This window comes from Castor canadensis, chromosome 4 (assembly GCF_047511655.1).
Source record: "Castor canadensis chromosome 4, mCasCan1.hap1v2, whole genome shotgun sequence".
Taxonomy (NCBI): Eukaryota; Metazoa; Chordata; class Mammalia; order Rodentia; family Castoridae; genus Castor; species Castor canadensis.
In genome coordinates this window covers 38,215,594-38,237,350 of record NC_133389.1, presented here as the reverse complement: position 1 = coordinate 38,237,350, position 21,757 = coordinate 38,215,594, and the positions used below count along the sequence as shown (strand labels likewise).

The window sequence follows — 21,757 nt, the reverse complement described above, 5'->3', positions numbered from 1 at the left end:
CACCTTTGGAAGCTCACATTCATTGCAGGGTCAAACAGCTACTTGCATGAACTGGTGCATTTTGGACTGCTGAGGCAGTCATAGACACTGATGACATAAATCAACTAGGAAGAAAATCACACAGAGACTACACTTTGGAGCTCTCTTATAACCAAACCCAAAGCACCTACCCAGATAACATCCTATATCCTATTTAAATGAAAAAAAAAATATTTTCCTACCAAAGGTACTTCATAAATTTTGAAGAAACAAATATTATACCAGATATACAAACATTAACATAAGGATACAAGAAACATGAAAGAAAATGTGACACCTCCAGTGGGGAAGTGATTCAAATATAGATCTCAATTTGAAGGAAATTTGTGAAATGCCTAAAAAATAATTTAAAATAATGATCTTAAGGAGATTCGGTGAGATGCAACAGAATACAGGGAAATAATTCAAAGAAACAAGACAAGCAATTCAAGATATATATGAAAAATTCACCAGGGACAGAAATCATTAAAAAGAACTAATCAAAAATCTTGAAGCTAAAACATCAATCAATGTAATGAAAAATACAATAGAAAGCAGAGAGCTTCCACAACAGCCTACAGAAGCAGAAGAAACAGTTTCTGAACTTGAGGACAATTGACTCAGTCACATAAAAGGCAGAGGAAGAGGAGAAAGGATTAAGTAAGCCTACAACAGTTCTGGAACACTATTAAGAAAAAAATGCATTGTGGGAATTTCAGAAGGTAAAGAAAAGGAGAAAAGTATTGAATGCCTGTTCCACAAAATAATAGCCCACAGTTTTCCAACTCTTTAAAGAGACATGGATATCCAGATTGAAGAAACTCAAACATTCCCATAAAGAAACATTCCCTTCACCAAGGAATACAGTTAAAACGTCAAAGGTCCAAAACAGAGTCTTAAAAATAGCATGAGAAAGGTGTCAAGTCACATATAAGAAAAAGTCCAATTAAACTTATGATAGATTTCTCAGCAGAAACCTTGCAGGCTAGAAAATAATGAGATGACATTTTAAAATACTGAAAAAAAAAAAAAACCTACCAGCCATAAATACCTACAAAATTATCCTTCAAAACTGAAGGAGAAATAGTCTTTTGCAGATAAGTAAAAATGGAGGAAATTTATCACCACTACACCAGCCCTACAAGAAATACTACACTAGAATTTAAAAGATGATAACTACCATCATGGAAACACATAAATGTATAAAACTCACTAGAAGAACAGAAACGTGGAAGAGAAGATAATGAAAACTTAGCATGACAGAAAATTACTAAGTCATCAAAATAATAAGAGGTGGATAGGAAACAATTATACAAAGCAAGCAGAATACAATTAACAAAATGACAGAAGGAAGTTCATACTTATCAATAATAACCTTGCATGTAAATGGATTAAATTCACCAATCAAAAGAGAAAAAGACATAGTCTGCCTGAATAGATTAAAAAAGAAAACAAGACCCACCTATGTGCCACCTTCAAGAAACTTACTTTACTGGAAAAGATATTCATAAACTAAAAAATATGTATCACACAAATGGAAACCAAAAGTGAGTTGGAGTCGCTGTGTTCATAAAGCAGACATTAAATCAAAAACTAAAAGAGAAACAAAGGTAATTATTGATAAAAAGGATTGATTCAGCAAGAATACAATCGAAGATCTATCTATATGCACTTAACACGGGACCACCCAAATATATAAAGCAAATATTAGGTCTAAAGAGACACATAGATTCTAATTCAGTAATAGCAGGGAGCTTCAACACCCCACTTTCCTTAGTGAATAGATATCCAGAGAAAAAAACATCTGAGTTGAACCATACTATAGAGTAAATGGACCTTACAGACATTTATGGAACATTCCATCCAATAGCGGCAAAATATAACTTCTTAAAACCACATGAAATATTCCCAGAATAGGTCATATGTTAAAGCCACAAATCAAGCCTCAATACATTTATACAATATTGAAATGTCATATATCTCCTCAGACCACATGGAATAAAACTATAAGCCATCAAGAAGAATGAGGAGTATATAAATACATGGAAATTGAATAACATGTTCCTAAATGACCAATGGGTAACTGAAGAAATTAAAAGGGAAATAAAAAAAATTTCTAGAAACTAATGAAAGTGACAGCATAACGTACCAAAATCTGTGAGATACAACAAAAGCAGTGCTGAGAGGGCAATTTATTGCAATAAACGCACATGTCAAAAATAGAAAGATCTTAATAAACAATCTAACAATGCACCTCAAAGACTAGAAAAACAAGAACAAACCAAAGCCAAAATTAGTAGAAGGAAAGAAATAATAAAGACCAAAGCAGAAATCAATAACACTGAAACTGAAAAAAACCACAAAAGATTAACAAAATAAAGAGTTGACTTTCAAAAGATAAAAAAAGGTAGACTAAACAAGAAAAAAAATAAGACACAAATAAAATCAGAGATGAAAATGGAGACATTCAACTGATACCACAGAAATCCAAAAGACTGTAAGAAACCAAATGAACAAAACTGGAAAACCTAGAAGAAATGGATAAGTCCCTGGATAAAAGCAACCTTCCAAAACTGAATCAAGAACAAGTAGAAAATATAAACAGACTAATAATGAAAACAGATATTGAACGAGTAATTTTAAATCTCCCATCTAAAAGTCTTCCATGACCTGATAGCTTTATCTGCTGAGTTCTACAAAACATTTAAAGAAGAAGTAGGTTCAGTTCTTAAACTATTCCAAAAAATTGAAATGGAAGAGGGAAAACTCTTTTTATGAGGCCAGCATTATCCTGATAATAATTACAATAATACAACAAAGACAGTAATATAACAAAAAATTATACTGCCATCTGATGAACACAGATGTGAAAATTCTTAATAAAATATTAGCAAACTGAATTCAGCAGCATATTAAAAAAATCATGCATCATCACCATATGGGATTCATCTCAGAGATGCAAGATGGTCCCATTCTATGCAACTCAGTAAACATGATATAACACATCCAGAGAATGCAGGGGGGAATATGATCATTTCAGTAGATACAGAAAAAGCATTTGATACGATCCAGTGTCCCTTCATGATAAAAAATTAAATATAGAAGAAATATATCTCAAAATACCAAAGGTGATAGATAAAAAAAAAGTCCCAGCCAATGTCATATTCCTCTAGGATCAGTAACAAGGCAATAGAAGTGGATGGCACCCACTGTTATTTCATATAGCACTAGAAAACTTAGGAAGCACAAATAAGCAATAGAAAGAAAGAAAATACATATCCAAATTGGAAGGGGGGAATTTAAATTATCCATATTTGTAGATGGCATGATTAGAACTTATAAATGAATTCATTAAGGTTTCAGGATGCAGGATACAAAATCAACACATAAAAATAATAGCATTTTTATACACCAGTATTGAAATTGTTGAAAAATTGAGAAAGCAATTACATTCACAATAATGCTAAAATGACCATTCTACTCACAGCAATCTATGCCCTCTTACAATTCCCATCACAATAGAAAAAACAATCCTAAAATTCATATGGAACCACAAAAGACCCAACATAGCCAAAGCAATCCTGAGGGGGAAAAACAATAAGAAGATTGTAGCAACATAATACCTGACTTCAACTCTTACTACAAAACTGCAATAACTAAAACAACATAGTGCTGGCATAAAAACAAACACATAGACCAATTGAACAGAATAGAGAATCCAGAAATTGATCTGTATTTATACAGCTGACTGATATTTAACAAGTGTGTCAAGACTATACAGAAAAAACAATCTCTTCAATAAATGGTGCTGGCAAAATTGAACATGCATATGAGGAACGAAACTAGATCCCTTCTCATCAGATGCAAAAATAAACTCAAAATGGATCAAAAACCTACATATTAAGGCTAACAGCTGACAGCAGAAGGTCCTGAGTTCAAATCCCAGTACCACAAAAAGGGAGAAAATTTTAGATAGAACTCCAAAGGCACAAGCAACAAAAAAAAATAGACAAATAGGATTATATAAACCTAAGATGCTTCTTAGTTTAGCAAAGGGAAAAATCAACAGATTTAAGAGAAAACCTACAGAATGAGGGAAAATATTCACAAACTATTAATTCAAAAAGGAATTGATACCCAGAATATGTAAGGAACTAAAAAAAAAAAAAAAACTGAGTACACATACAGAAAGACACATGCACACACACACAAATCCAATTTTAAAAATAGGGTGGAGATGGAGCTCAGTGCTTGCCTAGCATTCTCAGGGCCTCAGATATAATTCCTCACACAGCAAAAGAAATGTTAGTGTTTTAAAATTTAAAAATTAAAAATGGGCTAAAGAACTAAACAGACATTTCTCAAAAGAAGACATACAAATGGCCAACAAGTACATGAAAAAATGCTCAGTTTCACTAATCATCAGAGGTACGCAAATCAAAACTAAAACGAGATATCATCTCATCCCAGTTAGAATAGCTATCATCAAAAAAGACAAAAAAAAACAAAAGCAAACTCTAGTAAGGATGCAAAAAAAACATGGTGAGAATGTAAATTAGTACAGCCATTTCAGAAAACAGTATGGAGACTTCAAAAAACTAAAAATAGAACTACCTTATGATCTAGTAATTCCACTACTGGAGATATACACGTATACCCAAAGGATATAAAATCATTACACCAGAATTGTACTTGCACTTCCAAGTTTACTGTAGCACTATTCACCATAGCTGAACTATTGAATCAACCCAGATGACCTTCAGTGGATGAATGCATAAAGAAAATGTGGAATATTTATACAATGGAATACTATTCAGCTATTAAAAGGAATGGCATGCAGTGACATAAATGGAACTGGCAGTCATTATGTTAAGTGAAATAAGCCAAACACAGAGAGACAAATAACACATGTTCTTACTCATTTGTGGAAACCAACCAGTCAAATCTTGTAGAAGAGTGGAATGTAATAGTGGTCACTAGAGACAGGCACAGGTAAGGGAAAATGGACACAGAAAGAAGGTCAACAAGAGTCACCAAAAAACAGAGTGGAGACATTACCTCTGGTTCTTCTTTAGCACAGTAGAGCAACTGTTGGTCAAATTTTCAAAATGGCTAGAGAAGAAGAATATGAAATTCCCAACACAAAAATGATAAGTGATTGAAGAGATGAAAACCTTACTACTGCAATTGAATTATTACATGTGTATTGAATGGCCACAATATAACCCACAAAGATGTAGAAATATTGTGTCTCAGTTTTTTCAAAAAGCTTCTGTGGACTCCAGTGATGAGGAAAGACTCATGGAAATCGGTCCTGATGTTTTCTTCCTCTCTTCCTCTTCTCTGCTTTATCTTTTCTCATAGCACTTATCACCTTCTGATGTTACTAGTGTGTTATATTTATTGTCTGTCTCCCCTCTCTCCTGCCCCACACAGAATATATACTTTATGAGCACAGGATTAATTTCTGTTATATTCATTGTCATATCCCTGCACTAGAGCAGAGCCTGACATTCAGTTAGTATTTGTTGGATGGGTAAATGAATAGATGATCACAAACAAATGTTTCCTTTTAATTTACCAATTCATAGTAGTCCTAGGGACAGCTGTTTTCCTTTATGTCTTCACCAAGTCTGTGAAAGAATCATGGATTCTACCCAGTTGTGCTTCTTTTACTTCCTAGAACTTCCTTGCATTTTCATCTACCTGAGGTTTCCTATTTTGTAAGAATTAGAAAGCATCTTGGTTTTCAGAGGATTTCCAGCAGATTCTCAATTGAGAACAGTGTCAACATGATTTCTGCACTGGGGTTTGATTGTTTAGACAGTGTCAGTTGTAGAACTGAGCATATCAGATACATTTCTCCTAGCCATTCAATTATCTTCTGTTCACAGAGCGTCCTGTAAGCCTGCATCTGGTTATACTTCTGGTTTTCTCACATTAGTCCTTGCTTATAAGCAGGCAGCATGCCTAGGAAAAAGAGCATTACTATCAAAGTTCAAAGACTTGCTTCCATCCACTCAGCCTGCCCCTACACTACTAGTAACTAAACCTTGAAAAAGTCCCTTGACCATGTGGACCCAAGTTTTCCAGGTTTCTATCCTATTTGTCTGAATGTTACCCACTGTTTAAAGATAAAAGTAAACTGTGTATCTATCTCTTGATTTCTTAGTAATTTTCACACTTGGGAAATAAAATAATGAAGAAATTAACACTTTCAAATATAAATAATTGATTTCAGAATAACATCACTTAAATTTCTCATCAAAAACGTTTGGGTTTTGTGTTAGTATTTAGAAATATTAAGTGTATAAGAAAACTTGGCAACATGTCATTCACAGCATTGTACAGAGCAGTTCTGGGGGAAGCACTGCCCTTCCCAGGTGTCAAGGACCCAATAAAATTTTCATGTTCTAAGATTATGCTGTATGCATATGTGTATAGTGAAATTTTACTTTTCAAATTTTTAAGTGTAATCAAAACATCAGAACTTACTACAGAGAAGACACCAAAAGAAAGACATAGAAAAAAAAAGAACATCTGTAAAGTCCACTGAAAGTCATCAACCACATTAAGTAGGTAACCATATAGAATGTGCCCTCCATATCTGGGGGATTTGCATCCAGAGTCAATCAGCTCTAGATTGAAAATACTTGGGAAAAATTTGTCTGTACTGAACATGTACAAATTTCTTGTCATTATTCCTTAAACAATACCATGTAATGACTGTTTATATAACACATTGCATTGGTATTTTAAGTAAGTCAGTGGTAATTTAAAATATATGAGACAAACCTGAGCATGGTGGTGCATGTCTATAATCCCAGCACTCGGAGGCTGAGTCAGGAGGATTGAAGATTTGAGGCCATCCTGGACAAGACCCTATTGCAAAAAAATTTTTAATTATACACACACACACACACACACACACACACACACACACACACATAGGAGGCTATAGATCAGTTACATGAAAATACTACACCATTTTATTTATTTTTGTTTGTCTTTAATACGGAGTCTTACTATGTAGCCCAGGCTGACCTGTACCACTTGAGCCATTACACCAGCCTGACCTATGCCTTTTCATATAAGGAACTTGAGCATCTGTACATTTTTTATTTTTGAGGGGTTACTTGGAATCAATCTCCTATACATACCAGGACAACTATATTTGTTAAGACTATATGCCTTGCCTTAGGGAAAAAATGGTCATAATTGTGTGTTAACACCAAGAATGCCACTGACTAAATCAAAAACTTTGAAGAATATTAGTGAAGTAGAGTAACATATATAATCACAACTGCTTAATGTATCTTCATCTCAACTGAACATTTTTATGTATTATTTATATATGTAAATACATATATACAACTTTCAGTAAATTCAACATTTTTTTTTCATTTTTCTTTTATTATACATATGTGCATACAAGGCTTGGGTCATTTCTCCCCCCTGCCCCCACACTTACCACCCACTCCGCCCCCTCCCAATCCCCCCCCAATACCCAGCAGAAACTATTTTGCCCTTATTTCTAATTTTGTTGTAGAGAGAGTATAAGCAATAATAGGAAGGAACAAGGGTTTTTGCTGGTTGAGATAAGGATAGCTATACAGGGCATTGACTCACATTGATTTCCTGTGCGTGGGTGTTACCTTCTAGGTTAATTCTTTTTGATCTAACCTTTTCTCTAGTACCTGTTCCCCTTTTCCTATTGGCCTCAGTTGCTTTAAGGTATCTGCTTTAGTTTCTCTGCGTTAAGGGCAACAAATGCTAGCTAGTTTTTTAGGTGTCTTACCTATCCTCACCCCTTCCTTGTGTGCTCTCACTTTTATCATGTGCTCATAGTCCAATCCCCTTGTTGTGTTTGCCCTTGATCTAATGTCCACATATGAGGGAGAACATACGATTTTTGGTCTTTTGTGCCAGGCTAACCTCACTCAGAATGATGTTCTCCAATTCCATCCATTTACCAGCGAATGATAACATTTCGTTCTTCTTCATGGCTGCATAAAATTCCATTGTGTATAGATACCACATTTTCTTAATCCATTCGTCAGTGCTGGGGCATCTTGGCTGTTTCCATAACTTGGCTATTGTGAATAGTGCCGCAATAAACATGGGTGTGCAGGTGCCTCTGGAGTAACAGTCTTTTGGGTATATTCCCAAGAGTGGTATTGCTGGATCAAATGGTAGATCGCTGTCCAGCTTTTTAAGTAGCCTCCAAATTTTTTTCCAGAGTGGTTGTACTAGTCTACATTCCCACCAACAGTGTAAGAGGGTTCCTTTTTCCCCGCATCCTCGCCAACACCTGTTGTTGGTGGTGTTGCTGATGATGGCTATTCTAACAGGGGTGAGGTGGAATCTTAGCGTGGTTTTAATTTGCATTTCCTTTATTGCTAGAGATGGTGAGCATTTTTTCATGTGTTTTCTGGCCATTTGAATTTCTTCTTTTGAGAAAGTTCTGTTTAGTTCACGTGCCCATTTCTTTATTGGTTCATTAGTTTTGGGAAAATTTAGTTTTTTAAGTTCCCTGTATATTCTGGTTATCAGTCCTTTGTCTGATGTATAATTGGCAAATATTTTCTCCCACTCTGTGGGTGTTCTCTTCAGTTTAGAGACCATTTCTTTTGATGAACAGAAGCTTTTTAGCTTTATGAGGTCCCATTTATCGATGCTATCTCTTAGTTGCTGTGCTGCTGGGGTTTCATTGAGAAAGTTCTTACCTATACCTACTAACTCCAGAGTATTTCCTACTCTTTCCTGTATCAACTTAAGAGTTTGGGCTCTGATATTAAGATCCTTGATCCATTTTGAGTTAATCTTGGTATAGGGTGATATACATGGATCTAGTTTCAGATTTTGCAGACTGCTAACCAGTTTTCCCAGCAGTTTTTGTTGAAGAGGCTGCTATTTCTCCATCGTATATTTTTAGCTCCTTTGTCAAAGATAAGTTGCTTATAGTTGTGTGGCTTCATATCTGGGTCCTCTATTCTGTTCCACTGGTCTTCATGTCTGTTTTTGTGCCAGTACCATGCTGTTTTTATTGTTATTGCTTTGTAATATAGTTTGAAGTCGGGTATTGTGATACCTCCAGCAGTGTTCTTTTGACTGAGTATTGCCTTGGCTATTCGTGGCCTCTTGTGTTTCCATATAAATTTAACGGTAGATTTTTCAATCTCTTTAATGAATGTCATTGGAATTTTGATGGGAATTGCATTAAACATGTAGATTACTTTTGGGAGTATTGACATTTTTACTATGTTGATTCTACCAATCCATGAGCATGGGAGATCTCTCCACTTTCTATAGTCTTCCTCAATTTCTTTCTTCAGAAGTGTATAGTCTTCCTTGTAGAGGTCTTTCATGTCTTTTGTTAGGTTTACACCTGGGTATTTGATTTTGTTTGAGGCTATTGTAAATGGAATTGTTTTCATACATCCTTTTTCTGTTTGCTCATTGTTAGTGTATATAAATGCTAATGATTTTTCTATGTTGATTTTATATCCTGCTACCTTGCTATAGCTATTGATGATGTCTAGAAGCTTCTGAGTAGAGTTTTTTGGGTCTTTAAGGTATAGGATCATGTCATCTGCAAATAGGGATATTTTGACAGTTTCTTTACCTATTTGTATTCCTTTTATTCCTTCTTTTTGCCTAATTGCTCTGGCTAGGAATTCCAGTACTATGTTGAATAGGAGTGGAGATAGTGGGCATCCTTGTCTGGTTCCTGATTTTAGAGGGAATGGTTTTAGTTTTTCTCCATTAAGTATAATGCTGGCTGTAGGTTTGTCATATATAGCTTTTATAATGTTGAGGAACTTTCCTTATATTCCTAGTTTTCTTAGAGCTTTTATCATGAAATGGTGTTGGATCTTATCAAAGGCTTTTTCTGCATCTATTGAGATGATCAAGTGGTTTTTGTCTTTGCTTCTGTTAATGTGGTTTATTACATTTATTGATTTTCGTATGTTGAACCACCCCTGCATCCCTGGGATGAAGCCTACTTGGTCATGGTGAATAATCTTTTTGATGTGTTGCTGAATTCGGTTTGCCATTATTTTGTTGAGGATTTTTGCATCAATGTTCATTAAGGAGATTGTTCTATAGTTCTCCTTTTTGGAGGTGTCTTTGCCTGGTTTTGGATAAGTGTAATACTGGCTTCATAAAATGTGTTTAGCAGTTTTCCTTCCCTTTCTATTTCGTGGAACAGTTTAAGGAGGGTTGGTATCAGTTCTTCTTTAAAGGTCTGATAGAATTCAGCAGAGAATCCATCAGGTCCTGGACTTTTCTTTTTGGGGAGACTCTTGATTGCTGCTTCAATTTCATTTTGTGTTATAGGTCTATTCAGGTGATTAATTTCCTCTTGGTTCAGTTTTGGATGATCATATGTATCTAGACATCTGTCCATTTCTTTTAGATTTTCAAATTTATTTGAATATAGGTTCTCAAAGTAGTCTCTGATGATTTCCTGGACTTCCATGGTGTTTGTTGTTATCTCCCCTTTTGCATTCCTAATTCTACTAATTTGGGTTTTTTCTCTCCTCATTTTAGTCAGGTTTGCCAGGGGTCTATCGATCTTGTTTATTTTTTCAAAGAACCAACTTTTTGTTTCATTAATTCTTTGTATGGTTTTTTTGGTTTCTATTTCATTGATTTCAGCTCTTATTTTTATTATTTCTCTCCTTCTATTTGTTTTGGGATTTGCTTGTTCTTGTTTTTCTAGGAGTTTGAGATGTATCATTAGGTCATTGATTTGGGATCTTTCAATCTTTTTAATATATGCACTCATGGCTATAAACTTTCCTCTCAAGAATGCCTTAGCTGTGTCCCATAGGTTCTGGTAGGTTGTGTTTTCATTTTCATTGACTTCCAGGAACTTTTTAATTTCCTCCTTTATTGCATCGATGATCCATTCTTCATTAAGTAATGAGTTATTTAGTTTCCAGCTGTTTGCATGTTTTTTGTCTTTACTTTTGTTGTTGAGTTCTACTTTTACTGCATTGTGGTCAGATAGTATGCACGGTATTATTTCTATTTTCTTATATTTGGTGAGGCTTGCTTTGTGCCCTAGCATATGATCTATTTTGGAGAAGGTTCCATGGGCTGCTGAGAAGAATGTATATTGTGTAGAGGTTGGATGAAATGTTCTGTAGACATCTACTAGGTCCACTTGATCTATTGCATATTTTAGATCTTGGATTTCTGTATTGATTTTTTGTTTGGATGACCTGTCTATTGATGATAATGGAGTGTTAAAGTCTCCCACAACCACTGTGTTGGTGTTTATATATGCTTTTAGGTCTTTCAGGGTATGTTTGATGAAATTAGTTGCGTTGACATTGGGTGTGTACAGATTGATGATTATTTCCTTTTGGCCTATTTCCCCTTTTATTAGTATGGAATGTCCTTCTTTATCTCATTTGATCAATGTAGGTTTGAAATCTACTTTGTCAGAGATAAGTATTGCTACTCCTGCTTGTTTTCGGGGGCCATTGGCTTGGTAAATCTTCTTCCAGCCTTTCATCCTAAGCATATGCTTATTTCTGTCAGTGAGATGGGTCTCCTGTAAGCAACAAATTGTTGGATCTTCTTTTTTAATCCATTTTGTCAAACGGTGTCTTTTGATGGGTGAATTAAGTCCATTAACATTAAGCGTTAGTACTGATAGGTATGTGGTGATTCCTGCCATTTAGTTGTCTTAGTTGTTTAAAGGTTTGATTGTATGTACCTAACTTGATGTTACTCTCTACTGTCTTGCTTTTTCTTATCCTGTGGTTTGGTGCTGCCTGCCTTTTCATGGTTAAGTTGGGTGTCACTTTCTGTGTGCAGGATCCCTTGCAGAATCTTTTGTAATGGTGGCTTTGTGGTCACATATTGTTTTAGTTTCTGCTTATCATGGAAGACTTTTATTGCTCCATCTATTTTGAATGATAGCTTTGCTGGGTAGAGTATCCTGGGGTTGAAGTTATTTTCATTCAGTGCCCGGAAGATCTCACCCTAAGCTCTTCTTGCTTTTAATGTTTCTGTTGAGAAGTCTGCTGTGATTTTGATGGGTTTACCTTTGTATGTTACTTGTTTTTTCTCTCTTACAGCCTTCAATATTCTTTCCTTAGTTTCTGAATTTGTTGTTTTAATGATGATATGTCGTGGAGTAGTTCTATTTTGATCTGGTCTGTTTGGTGTCCTGGAGGCCTCTTGCATCTGTATGGGAATATCTTTCTCTAGATTTGGGAAATTTTCCGTTATTATTTTGTTGAATATATTACGCATTCCCTTCGCTTGCATCTCTTCTCCTTCTTCGATGCCCATGATTCTCAAGTTTGGTCTTTTGATGTAGTCAGTGAGTTCTTGCATTTTCTTTTCACAGGTCTTGAGTTGTTTAATTAATAGTTCTTTGGTTTTTCCTTTAATTACCATTTCATCTTCAAGTTCTGAGATTCTGTCTTCTGTTTGTTCTATTCTGCTGGATTGGCCTTCCGTTTTGTTTTGCAGTTCTGTTTCATTCTTTTTTCTGAGGTTTTCCATATCCTGGCAGTTTTCTTCTTTAATGTTATCTATTTTTGTCCTGAGTTCATTTATCCGTTTATTCATTGTGTTCTCTCTTTCACTTTGGTGTTTATACAGTGCTTCTATGGTTTCCTTTATTTCTTCTTTTGCTTTTTCAAATTTTCTATTTTTATTGTCTTGGAATTTCTTGAGTGTCTCCTGTACATTTTGGTTGACCCTATCCAGCATCATCTCTATAAAATTCTCATTGAGTACTTGTAGTATGTCTTCTTTTAAATTATTCTTGTAGGCTTCATTGGGTCCTTTGGCATAGTTTATCTTCATTTTGTTTTAGTCTGGATCTGAGTTTCTGTTCTCTTCATTCCCCTCTGGTTCCTGTACTAGTTTTTTGCTGTGGGGAAACTGGTTTCCCTGTTTTTTCTGTCTTCCTGTCATTGTCCTTGGTGTTGTTATTGTCCCTGTACTGTGTGCAATTAAGTATTTTCTAGCTTGTAATAATAACAATGGTAATATTTAGAATGGAAGGGTGAGCTGAGATGGAAAGCAAGAAGTTAAAGGGGAAAACAAATATACAGACAAGAGGGAGAAAGCAGAACAAGGTATCAGACAAGAGAGTTTCAAAGGTATAAACAGGGAGTGTTAGTGTACTAATCGAGAGTAAGCTGAACAGACATTAGAGAGACAGAAGGTTGAAAATCAAAGATAAAAAATAAAAAATAAGTAAATGAAAGAAATATCTATATATAAAAATGAATTAAAATAAAATGGAAAATAGAAAATTAAAAAAAAAAAAAAAACCAAAAAACTTCCAAGTTTATATGCAATGCAGTTTCAGTCTTAATAATTTGGGTGTCCGTCTCAATCTCCAGTCCTGGAGTTGGTGCCTCAGATGTTGTTCTGTAGTTGTCTCATCAAAGGGGATGCATAAAGTAGAACAAAACTACACACTCACACACACACACACAGACAAAAAAAAAAAAAAACAAAGCCCCACCAAGTGTCCCCAGTTCAAATGCAATACAGTTTCAGTAAGTTTTTCAGCTTGCAGGTGTAATTTGGTTGTTCTCTCATCAAAGGTAGGGAGAAAAAGAAAAAAAAGCATCTGGAGACAGTTCTGAGAGTCGTATCTGCAGCTGTGGCTTGCCTGCCTGCTCCTCTCAGCCTGTAGCTGGCGGCATTATTTATGCAGGTCTCTGGGGTGAGCTAGCAATCACCTGGTCCCACAGGCTTTGTTTGCTCAGAGTTCTCCTGTGCGGGAGCCTCTGCTACAGGCTTTCCCCTTTCCAAGCACTGGGAAAGGTGACACTGCCCCCGCGTTGTCAGGCCTGCGTGTTTATTTATAGTTCATGTGGGAGGTGGGTTTTCCCCGCTCTTCTGTGCAGTTTTCCTCCCACTGCCACTTTCACAAGCTTTCCTGCTCCTGCTTACTGGGCGGTGCTGCTGCTCCTGCCTGCCGCAATATTTGTTTACAGTTCACGTGGGAAGTGGGTCTTCCCTCCTCTCCTGTGGAGTTTTTCTCCCTCCGCCACTCTCACAAGCTTTCCTGCTCCTAGTTGCTGGGTGCACGCCCCGCTCCTGCCAGAGGCTCTCCGCCCCACCCGGCTTGTTTATTTACAGTTCCAGGAAGGATTCCCTTCCCCCAATCTTCGGTGCTCAGGGCGCCCCACCCTCTTTCCTGCGTGTCTTATTTGTTCTTATTGCTTATTACTCAGTTTCTCTTTTTTCCCCGGGTGGAGGTCAGTCTGTCCAGCGGGCCATGCTGCTCTGGCCCAGGCTTGTATGTGGGGGTACCGCGGTACCGCGAAGCTCACCTGGTCCACGTCTTCCCAAGCCGTATGGGTGCCAGCCACTGGCAGCCCTGGGGGCCCTCCTGGTTTCTCCGTTTAACGTGAGGTGGAGATTCTCTGCACCAGCTGGAGGTGTGGAGGGGTCAAAGTTATGCCTTTTCTCAGTGATTATGCCTGCAAAGTGTGTCTCCAGCATCTCTCCAAGATTTCACTGTAGGAGGGTCACTTTTTGCTTCCTACCTCTAGCCACCATCTTGGAATTCTCAACAATTTTATTATTAGAAAACCAGTATAATAAGAATCTTGTAGTTATAATTAACATTTTTCTTATTAGTACAGTTTTTTTCTACAAAGTATTTGTTAGAAAAAAGGATGCAGAGAAGAAGAAGAGACTGCAACCTCTACAAACCAGACCATGCTTTATTTCTCAGTAGTGAGGAACGTCCTGCACTCTTGACAGGCTGAGATACAAGCCACGCTAGGCGGGGGGTGGCTAGGGGTGAGGAGCTTTTATGGGGTAGGTAGCCAGGGAGCAATAAAGGGAAGTGTCCTTTATTTCAGACAGCTGTGCCTCGCAAGCAGCCAGGAAGCATTAAAGGGAAGTGTCCTTGTGGTCTCAAGCAGCTGTGCATTTCGTTACATCAGAGGGTACTTAGGCAGCATGGGGGGGGGTGTTCCACTTGGCACTTCAAGGACCCTGGAGAGGTAACCCTTTATTTCAGACGCTGAAGGGGTATAAAGAAAGGGGGTGCTGTGGTCTCATCTGTCTACTTCCTGCTGAGAAGGGGCAGCATGGTGAGCCTGGGGCCAATAGCTTGTAATAGCAGTAGGGTCCTGAACTGGTCTTGCGTTGTGGCGTTTTCTTGAAGAAACCAGTCAGCGAAGAGGTGTAGGGTTATTTATCTTAAGTGTTAGCCTGAGCATAGTGTTCTTGCATCAGCAAAGGTGAATACAGGAGGAACTGGAATTTTATTTATTTTATTTATTATGCAAGGCCAGAATAGGAGTAAGAGGAGGAGCATAAAAAGGGGGCCAGCCAAAGGTAATGCCTACAGTGCCCACTTCCATATGTTGTTCCAGAAGGAGCATGAATTGGCTAGCTCTTGTCTCCTTTTTATAATGCGCTCTTGTAACTCCCAGGCCATGTTTATGACCACCCCAGATTTGTTAGTATAAAAGCAACATTCTGCATTTAGGAAAAGGCATGTTCCATCCTTTTCAGCAGTTAACAGTTCCAGTGCACTTCTATTTTGGAGTACCATGGAGGTGAGTGAGTCTACCTCATCCTGTAGGGCCATTAAGGACTGTGAGACCAGTTTGAGGTCATTGTTAAACTCCATTGACTACTTTTGGTAGGTATTGATTGATGAGGAGATGTCTCCAACACCTGTATCTATTCCAGCTGTGATTCTCATGGCTATTAGCAAGGGAATAATTTGGATAGCTCTCTTTGATCCCATGTAGGCTGCTAAGGGAATAGAGAGAGGTTGGTTGTTAGGGATAACACTGACTTGCGGAGTCAGGAAGGCAGGGTGCAGATCCCTTTTCACTCAGGAGGCAGGCAAGCATAAGCTGTGGTTCTACAAACAAAAAAGTTTCCAGAATGAGGTGAGCATTGGAGGGAAAATGATGGAGCAGTCACTGGAGTTGTTTTATTACAAAGCTCTTTAGGAATTTTCCCTACTGATCTTGCCACACCTGTGGGCTTTGGAAGAAGTGGGGGACTAGATGGGTATCACCACAAACACATTGGGGAGGGGGGTGACTTTTTATAGGATGAATTAAGATTAAAGTTTATGGGGGTAGCCAATACAGGTGAGAAGATTGGAGAAAGACATAGCCAACAGTCTTCAGCTAAAGAGGGATTTGTATCATTTGGGAGATGATGGGTGAGATCAAGTAGTTTGTATATCCAAGGGTGTAAGTCATAAGTCCTATTGTATTGAGGAGGGCTTTAAGCCCATTGTTTGGTTTAGACTCCCAGCAGACAGGGCCTGTCATCCTAGGGCAAACTGGATCTTCATAACCCCAATAGCTATTAACTGTTAAGTTTCCAAATGAGTATTTTCTTCCACTTATGTAACAGGAAAAGACTTTGTCTGTTTTGTAACATCTTTATGGCATATGGGAATAGACAGAGGTACAGGGACACAGCGGCAGTTGTGAGTCTACAGGGGCTGTAGTTAGATTATCAATAGATGCAATTGTAGCTAGAGGAGAGGGGATGGTAGGAACAGAGACGGGGCCAGAACTACATCTCCAGGAGGTATTGCTGGATAACATATATTATAGAAGTCCCAGTGTTGGCCCCATTATGTAAGTTTGTCCCTTGTGGAGGCAGAAAGTGGGTCCTTGTTTGACACATTGATCAAGTTGATTTTGAAAATTCCAAGATGGGAGGCGATATATACGGCATTTATAGGGAGGGAGGGCAGGAATCTATTGTTACAGGGTAGAATAAGGCACAGATGATAAGAATAAGTGGAACATAAGAAACATGGCACACAGAATAAGGTATCTGCCACTTAAGGCCAATCGCTGGGACCATGTACACTTAGAGGAGAGGTAGCCCACAACCCAACACTCAAGATAAGGGGAACAAGAATGTAAACAGCCCACAAAAAGAGGAGGAGAGGAAACATAAGTTACATGTCTGATGTGGACAGATCAGGAGGCTGTTGGGGGGAGTCCTGGGGCTTCTTCCTTTTCTTGAATGGGAGGTAAGTGGGATATCCTCAGAGAAGTGGGTCCTGTAGGGGTGGAATGAAAAGAAGGAGTTTGGAGTTTGAGCCTGGATATACGGACCCAGGAAGGATGTCCCTGGAGCTTGGCCGCTGTGCGAGTAGTCAGAATGACGCTAAAGGATCCTGTCCATCTTGGAGAGAGGGATGCAAGGGCACCATGTGTGGAGGGGAGACATATACTTGATCCCCCACCTGAATGGGGGAATTATTAGTGGGATGGGGAGCTGGGAGGAGGGACTCTGCATACTTCCAGAGGGTATTGTCCAAGACAGGTGAGAAGAAGAAGATGGAGAGGGCAAGGGAGGGAGGACACTGACGTGTTGGGAGAGTTGGAGATAGGAAAGGATGCCCCTATAGGAGCTCAAAGAGACTAATTGAGGTGGTTTTGCTGGGAGAGCCCAGAGATTGAGCATGGCCAAAGGAAGGAGCTTAACCCAATCCTGGTGGATCTCAAGACCCAGTTTAGTGAGGGTGTGTTTTAGGGTCTGGTTGGTATGCTTGACCTTGCCTGAGGATTGTGGGTGACAAGGAATGTGGAATTTCCATGTAATTTGGAGGTATTTGGCTACCTCCTGGGAGATGGAGGAGGTGAATTCTGGGCCATTGTCAGACTGAATGGAGGTTGGGAGACCGAAGCACGGAATAATTTCCTGGACCAGGATGGTGGCACTGGTGGAGGCCCGTTTATTTGAGGTTAGAAAAGCTTCCACCCATCCTGAGAAGATGTCTACCAGAACTAGGAGATATTTGTGTCATTTGATGGATGGCATATGAGTAAAGTTGATCTGCCAATCTGCCACTGGGAGAGAGCCTCGGAACTGATGGGTCGGGAGGTCAGAGGTCTGAGGTTAGAGTTGGGATGGTTTTTCTTGCATGTGGAGCAGCCTTGGGCTAGGTGTTGCAGGTAAGAAGTGTCCTGAGAGGTAAGATGTGTATGAGTTTTAAGGAAGTTAGTTAGGGATTGTAGATTAGGGTGAAACAATTTGTGTAGGTACTGGAGGGTGGAAAGGATAGTCTGTTGAGGGAGTACTAGGCAGTTATCTATGTACCACCAGCCTTGATGTTTTTGGGCCACTTTGGAGAGGAGAGCTTGTTCCTCTTCTGGGATGTATGGGGTTTGAGGGGGGGTCCCTTGTTAGGAATAGGTTTTGGGAGGGTAATAATTTGAGAGCTGCCTGTTTTGCTATTCTGTCAGCAGTATTATTATCTTGAGAAAGTTATTGTCCATCCCTTTGGTGTCCCCTGCAGTGGACTATTGCTGCCTAGGAGGGTAGAATGGCTGCATCAAGGACTTTCTGTGTGAAGCATCCATTTATGATGGGGTTTCCATGCTGGGTTAAGAATCCCCTTTCTCTCCAAATAAGGGATGTTGGAATGGATGATGTTGTATGCGTATTTTGAATCTGTATAAATATTAATTATCTTTTCCTGAGCTAGATAAGGGTTCATGTAAGGGTGATGAGTTCTGCCTGTTGGGAGGAAGTTTAGGGAGGTAAAGGTAAGGCCTCAGTAACTTAGTGGGAAGGGAGACTAGGGTCCTTATTTTTGGGCAAGTATGATGGCATATCCTGTTTTATGGGAGGATTCTGCTATCTATGAACCAATCAGGGCATCTGGTATGGGAGTATTTATGATATGGGAGAAGGGGTTGAGAGTGAGGTCTAGGGTCTCAGAGCATGAGTGAATGGGGCCTTCCTGTTGTGGAATGGAAGGAAGGAGAGTGGCTGGATTTAGGGTTGGGCATCGCAGAAAAGAAACTTGTGGATCCAACATAGTGGCATGGAGTAACTGTAGTGGGGATGGAGGTAGAGTTAGAAAAGCTTAGTGGCTACAGAGGTCTTTGAGGGAGTGCAAGGAAAAAGCTGTGAGGAGATTATGAAGTATATGCTTATTAGCCTCTGGGATCAGAGTCACGACAGCAGCTAGAACATGGAGGCAAAAAGGCCATCCCCTGAACACTGGATCTAGCTGTTTTGAGAGGTAAGTAATAAGGTGATGGGTGTTGCATGCCTTTTGGCATAAGTTGCCTAGGGCTTGGCCCTTGTTAGAGTGAATAAACAGGAAGGGTTTGGAGGTGTTGGGTAAATGGGAGGATGAGGCTTGACTAAGTGATTTTTTGAGAGTGACTAGATTGGGGACTAAAGAGGAGGGGGTGAGGATGGGTTCATCTAGGGACCCTTTGGTGACTTTGTACAGAAGTTGGGCCACCAGGGAGAAGTTAGGAATCCACGTCTGGAAGTAGTTAAGAAGACCTAGAAGGGATAAGGTTTCCCTCTTGGTGGACAGTAAGGGAATTTGTAATAAGTTTTGTATCCTCTCGGTGGGGATGGAGCAGCAGCCAGGAAAGAGAGAAAGACCAAGGTAGGTTACAGAAAAGGAGACTAATTGGGCCTTTTATTTTGATACCCTGTATCCCCACCCAGCAAAAGCATTGAGGAGAGAGATGGTGTATGTTAGGCAAAGTTGTTGGGTAGGACTACACAGGAGAAGGTCATCCATGAACTGGATGAGCCTACTGGGGTGTAAATCTAAAGACTGGAGGTCATGTTGTAAAACATGGCCAAAATGGTGGGGGCTGTCCTGGAACCCCTGGGGCAGAACAGTCAATGTTAGCTGTTGGGAGAGAAGGGAGTCAGGGTCTGTCCAGGTGAAGGTGAACAAAGGTTGGGATGTAGGGTGTAAGAGGATAGTAAAGAAGGCATCCTTGAGGTCTAATACTGTGAAGAACTGGGTAGTTGCAGGAATAGTAGAAAGAAGGGTATAGGGATTGGGTACCATGGGATAGGTGAATAAGACATCCTCATTAATCTTTCTGAGATCTTGTACTAATTGGTAGTCACTGTTGGGTTTCTAGACTCCAAGGATGGAGGTATTATGAGGTGAGCAGGTGGGAATAAGTAATTGGGCTTATAGGAGGTGGGAAATGATGATTTAAGTCCATGGAGGGTAGAGAGGTATAGTGGATATTGAGGTATTGTGACAAAGATTGTGGGGTCCTTAAGAGTTTTGAGGAGAAGTTTGTGGTGATGGGCTACTTGAAGGTATTGGGTGCCCCAGACCTGGGAGTCAATTTGAAGAGGTTATCTGTTGGCCTGCCACTGTCCCCATTACCCTGGGCTCCCTGGACTCCACTATGTTTGTTGTGGGGTGTGGGGATAAGGGGCCTGGGCCTCCTCATTCCAAAAATTGATGATACGGGGTTTCGGGAGCAGTAGGGAGTACTGAGGGTCAGGGGTTCTGACCCTGGGGACAGTCCATTTTCCAGTATCCCCATTGGCCACAGGAAGGGCACAGCTTGGAGGGAGGTCTGGGGTTTGGGCAGGCCTTGGCCCAGTGTCCTGGGTTGCCACCCCAGAAACAGTTTGTGGGAGGAGTGCTGGTGGAGCAACGGGCAGGGGTAGGGCTTGAGGTTGTTTTTTGTGGGCCCACATGGGGCTGTAGAGCTGAGGCCAGAAGTTGGTATTTAACTTTGCGGTGTTTTTCCTTTTCTTTTTTATGTTCTTCATCTCTATTATTGGACACTCAAAATGCCACATTTGGAAGTTCCTGTTGAGGAGTCTTGGACCCCATTCTAATTACCTTAGCTTTTTTCGAGTATCTGGGGCTTACTGGCCTATAAATTGAACATGGAGAAAGAGTGCCAGCCAGGGAATTAAGGTCTAGACTAGTATATTTAGTGATGGCATCCATGAGACGTGCTAGGAAAAGAGCCGGATTCTTCTCTGGTCCCTGGGTGACCTCTCTTATTTTGTCATGGTTAACCTGGGTGTGGGCATTATTTTTCATCCTCTCAAGGAGGCAAGAGATCATATGGTTAATACAAATTGTGCCAGCATCCCCAAGTTGGTATGTCCAATCTGGTTTGGCAGAGGGAATAGCGTTGTCAGCTACCAGGTGGAGGCTAGGACTTTGTCCATGTAGCTGATCGGCATATTCCTGGGCAGATTGCCAAATATGGTTGCACTCATCCGGGGATAGGGTGGAAGTGAGACTATAATATGGGTCAGCCCAGGTTAAGTGATAAGCCTGAGTTATGTGGAGAAACTCCTTGTGGAATCTGGCGGGAATTTCAGAGAAACATCCCAGGCGATTTTCTATCTGAGACATATTGCTCAAAGAAAAGGGAACATGAACCCAAATGGTGCCCTCAGCCCCTGCCACCTCACAGAGAGGGAACAGTGTGTGTGAGACCAGATAAGAGGAGGGGAAGGCATGGGACTGGGGTGAGGACTAGGCTTGATGGGCTGGGAGGGAATGGTAGGGGGCAAAGATGGAGAGGTGGCCAGGGAGGGAGAAGGAGGCAAAAGGGGGTACCATCAGGGTGCCTGGTATGAGGGTGTTCATCTGCAGGGTCATGTGTGTCTGAATGAGGAGGAGGATCATTAGAGGAGATCTAGGGTAAGGGAGCTTGAATGGGTGTTGTTTTTGAGGAGGAGGAAACGGTCAGAGAGAAGGAGTTGATAGGCCAGTTGGAGAAAAGAGAAGGACAGGAATGGAGGAGAAAGAAGGCCTGTAAGTAAGGGACACCTCTGACCATTTGCCATTTCATTGAAGAAGTGAGTCATGTCCTAGAGAATGGCAGGTTTGAAAGTGCCGCATTCGGGCCAATGATTACTATGGTCCAGTTGGTATCGAGGCCACATTTGGACACAAAGGCATGTGAGTCTTTTGGGTCTGAGGTCTGGTGTTAAACCAAGA

The 21,757-nt window shown here is 39.7% G+C and overlaps 1 protein-coding gene and 1 long non-coding RNA gene across 8 annotated transcripts in view; one reads left to right on the top strand and one right to left on the bottom strand.

The window, feature by feature from the left end:
- The window catches only part of Kiaa1328 (KIAA1328 ortholog), a 291,633-nt gene that overhangs the window by 247,114 nt on the left and 22,762 nt on the right, over positions 1-21,757 (top strand). The window lies entirely within an intron of this gene.
- Positions 14,728-21,757, bottom strand: part of LOC141422484 (uncharacterized) — a 23,576-nt gene continuing 16,546 nt past the window's right edge. The window contains exon 3 of the long non-coding RNA XR_012447058.1: positions 14,728-17,065. This is a non-coding gene — a long non-coding RNA (uncharacterized lncRNA). The remainder of the gene's footprint in view (positions 17,066-21,757) is intronic.